This window comes from Schistocerca serialis, chromosome 8, assembly GCF_023864345.2.
Source record: "Schistocerca serialis cubense isolate TAMUIC-IGC-003099 chromosome 8, iqSchSeri2.2, whole genome shotgun sequence".
Taxonomy (NCBI): Eukaryota; Metazoa; Arthropoda; class Insecta; order Orthoptera; family Acrididae; genus Schistocerca; species Schistocerca serialis.
In genome coordinates this window covers 614776448-614781148 of record NC_064645.1, presented here as the reverse complement: position 1 = coordinate 614781148, position 4701 = coordinate 614776448, and the positions used below count along the sequence as shown (strand labels likewise).

The 4701-nt window shown below is 39.1% G+C and overlaps 1 non-coding gene across 1 annotated transcript; it reads right to left on the bottom strand.

Annotated features, from left to right (window-relative positions):
* Positions 1-1177: 1177 nt before the first annotated feature.
* Trnan-guu (transfer RNA asparagine (anticodon GUU)) lies at positions 1178-1251 on the bottom strand. The gene has a single exon. It is a non-coding gene; the product is annotated as a tRNA-Asn (tRNA).
* Between the last annotated feature and the right edge of the window lie 3450 nt (positions 1252-4701).

Genomic DNA, 4701 nt, shown 5'->3' with positions numbered 1-4701 from the left:
ACGTTCAATATTAAAGTTTCGACAATATTTAACCCTTATTTTGACCACAGTATTTCGTTTTTTCGATGTTTGTAAGTAGACGGCATTTTATTTTAATTACGTCAATAGTTGGTTATATAAGGACCAAAATAAGCTTATAATCATTATGATGGTGGTTCTCAGTTTTCATTTCCAGTTAAAGCCAAATTTTTTTCATCGCTGCACTGTGTCTAGCAGGGCATTCATCTGGTTCATCTGGACATTTCGAGTCAGCTGTCCCATTACTATCGCGGAAACGGCACTACAACTGTCCTGAAGATATCTCGGGCTTGTGCGTCTACCTGTCATATACTCTTTTCCTCTAGATCTTTCTTCACTTTCACGCCATTCTTGTTTCCAGTTTTATAACATAGACGTTGAAGATGTGTTTCTTCCATTCGGAACAATTCGTTCTTATGTTGCCACAAAACCGATCTATGCGTTTGAGCATGTGTCCGTAATTTCTTCTGTTTTAGAATAAATTTCTTCTTTCCATTTTCCACGCAAATCCTTACAGGCAGTATCCTGAGTTCGATCTTTCTCCATTTTCTTTCTGTCAGTGAGGTCAGGACACTCGGAAGTATATTTTAAATCTTCTTGCGGAAGTTGGATGCTTCTGTCGACATTTTCTCGTGTTTGTGAGTTAATTTGAGTTTTTAAAGTCCGCTTTCTGCGGAAGACAATGAAATTTATTTTTTTTATTTGCTCAAACGTGTTTCGACAGCTATGTGGATCTCGATTTATTTCTGAGATATCATTATACAAACTTCATGGTTGTTTTTCTGTTTTACGCCAAGAAATTATAACATGCACATTTCGTTGTGTCGACTGCTCATCTGAAACCACATTTTCTCTCAAAATAAATAAAATACACTGATACAGATTTTAGGCCTAAAACAGAAAAATGACCGTGAACTTCGATATTTTTACGGAAATAAACGAAACCCAAAGAAGATGATACGTGATTGGGTAAACAGAAAAGGAAATATATTGTGTCTTGCAGAAGAGGAAATGTTTATAAACCCGAATTCATATTTTAAATTTTCCTCTGTTACTTTTTTCATCTTACAGTCTCAATCGTCGTAGGGAATCACAAATTTTCTTTATGTATTCGACTGCTTAAATAGAATCTCGACAAGTGTACGCATGAAAAATGTATCGCCCCCGGGTGGGCTCGAACCACCAACCTTTCGGTTAACAGCCGAACGCGCTAGCCGATTGCGCCACGGAGGCGAGGTGGTTTGTAGAGCTTAAGCGGATGAGCCAACGCGACATACCTATCTGATTCGCCAATTTCAAAAATCTCTTGCTGATAAGCACAATAATTCCTTTTTATATCACAATTGGACGCTGTATTTTTCGGAGTGTGCAAATTTCGAGAGTTGGCAGATTCACTCTTATCACGTCGTGCGTCAGCGCGGACGGAATAAAGTGATAACGGGGGAGAATGTTGCTGCTGAAGCGTCTCTTCCGCTGCGCACGTGGTCGCTATGACATGCGTTCCGTTTTATTGTCCAACACGTGCGGCACAACGCTATGTTCCCGCTAACATACTCATCTTTTCGACGGATGAACCATACTTTTCCGCGTTTGCTTGCAGTCTGAAGCTTCCATACGGTTTATAGATACTAAAAGCTAGGCCCTTCTGCTTTTACTGCAGCGCTGAAAATACCGGCTTTCAAAGGCAGCCCATATTCGAACAACCTTTCAGCTGCCCTTTCACATATTTTCAGGATGACGCGTTGTCTACACTTTCTCTTTTTTTTTTTTACGTGTGCTATTTAGAAAAACCGACAAAGACATGTATGACGCTCATTTAATACTATATCCTAAAGAAGTATCATGCAAGTGTGCGGAATATGTGGTACTTTCCGTGCACCACCTTGCTGGGAAATATTCCGCGCAGTGATGTTCATAATGTCAGTCAATATTAACTAGTATATTTTTTCCCTTGTGTTGTATTCTACTTGGGATCGCTTGAGAATTCCAGTTCCTTATGATTTACTCTCCTTCGAATTCAGTATTCTATTTTTTCTTCACAACTTTTTTCTTTCTTCCCGGGATTTCAAGACGTTCTCTTGACAGCTTCTACCTTGAAATACTTCTGAATTTTATACCCTGAGCCCTTTTTATTTTATGCAACGTTCCATTGAAGGCAAATTTTATCTTCAACCAAATAACGCGTAAAGACCACGAAGATAAGAGAAATTAAGGCTCGTGCCGAGCCATATCGAAAGTCGTTTTTCTTTCGCTCTATTTGCGAATGGAACAAGAAAGGGAAGATTAGTAGTGGTACAAGGTACCCTCCGCCACGCACCATACGGTGGTTTGCAGAGTATGTATGCAGATTTAGATGTAAATGTAGGCCAGCTAAAAGAACTCGCAGAAATCTGCTTCTTCATTTCCAAGTTATGCACATCCATTTCGTGCCAGTCATATCTCGGAATACTGCCCACTCAATAACAGATGTTTTGCGCTTAAACTGAAAAGTTAATGGGTTAATTTGCCGAACACATGAGTGAATACTCCATTGACTTACTTAATTATTAACGCAAGAACATATAAATGTTTTGGGAAAGCGAAGGTTACGTTTCAAGCAATTCTCTGAGGTTTATTACGTATTTAAGATAAATCTCTTTCACTTGCTGCAGGAAAACGAAATATTTTATGACCACACGCATTCACAGCTTCATTAAAGATTGTGATCTTGTTGTAAAATGAATAATTTTGCTTTAACGAAACCCAAGTTTACAATTTCAGATTAATAACGTGACAATGATTTTGATATTCTACACTATGAGTCTGAATGATGTTTTCACTTCGTAACAAATATTTTTTTGGTTGATTCCAAACCTGTTCTAGTGAGAAAAAAAGCAGCAAAGTTTTGCTGTGGAAAACGTATCATAAGTTTATCTTGGCACCTTCAGTAAGTGCTCATGTCTCACAGTGCCAACAACGTAATTAGCTGTGTTATTTGTCATTCGAGTTATGTAAATTAAACGTATGGGGATTACAAGAACGTACTGAGAGTTGATATGTAAAGGAGAAAGATCTGCTTCCCATACGACTAAGAACTGTAAGTACGACCTCCGATTTCCCAGTGGTTCTACTTACACATAACGTATAACACATGATATGTAACCATGAACATGGATTTCAAAAGAGGAAATTCTGTTATGTCGTATATTTTCCAATAACTCAAACTTTCTTGTATTTACCATACCACATGCGAATTACGTTGTTCAAATTATGCATATTATTAACGAATGTCGAAAGCAGGAGTATTGCAAATATAAAAACAGACAGTCAGAGAAAAAGGTAGGATTCGACTGGCGCGGATCACTAAACGACCGCAAATTATAAGATGTTTCAAAAGGATTCATGCCATTTTGCAAGACTAGATCTTCTGCGTAAGATTCAGTTTCAGTTACGTAACACAGAAAAACTAGGTAGAGGGCCGCGATCATTCTGTTCAGAAGTCAAATACGATGTTCTCTTCATTGTGTGGTTGTCTCTTATTTTCTCCAAGTTGATACTCTGATGGCACTGAACGTGCTGAAAAGCGTAAAGTTGTGAGAAATAATTATTGTGCGATCTAGTATCATTTGAATGTGCTATGCAACTCTCTCACAAATTTCGAAGTAACAAACGTTGTTATTTAGCCATAGTGGATTATTTCACATCCCTCAACGTCTTCCTCAACACAAACTTATCCAGCACGTTTCCTAAAATACTTTCAGTCTATGCCATGGGTCTTTCATTAGCTACTGCACAGCGCTAAATATTAGTAGTTGCTCGCTGAAGTAATTTGTAAAAAAATTTGTGTCACTTGTGTTGATCATAAATGTCTTCTTATGTTGAGGTTAAGAGTAGTGAAAAATTTGAGGTTGCCCTTGTTGATCATAAGTACCCTCCTATCTTGAAGTCAAGACTAGTGATCAATGGTGCCTGATACCCATATCAACACGATGTAACTATGCCACTGGGCAGGGCAATTAGCGCAGCTAGTAGAACGTGAGGACAGAAAAAATATTGAGTGGCTAAAGTCTTCTGTCGAGCCGTGAGACGAACTCGGTTGGCACAACAAGAGTATTGACGACAAGGGTAGTTTTACTAATGTTTCATAACATACTTCGCAACAAGACAACCAGATGATGTACAAAATAAAACTACGAAAGAAAGTTTACTGTACAGCAGTACCTTGCTAGTCCGTCCCCCTGCGGGGTCGGCAACATGGTCACAACGCGAAAAGGGTCGGGTTATCATAAGAACACTTTTATTTACCCGTAACATTACAATATAGTACAATAAAACTTTAATTTTCTACTGGAAATACTGTCTGTCCACGTGAAAACAGTAACAAAGCGAAAGATAACGACGACACACTGTATTTTACGATAAGGTATTGTTATTGTGAGGAAAAAAATGTTCAAATGGCTCTGAGCATTATGGGACTTATCAGCTGAGGTCATCAGTCCCCTAGAACTTAGAACTACTTAAACGTAACTAACCTAAGGACATTACATACATCCATGCCCAAGGCAGGATTCGAACGTGTAACCGAAGCGGTCGAGCCGTTCCAGACTGAAGCGCCTAGAACCGCTCGGCCACCCCGGCCGGCTGTGAGAAAAAGATGCCCAAGGCAGGATTCGAACCTGCAACCGTAGCGGTCGAGCGGTTCCA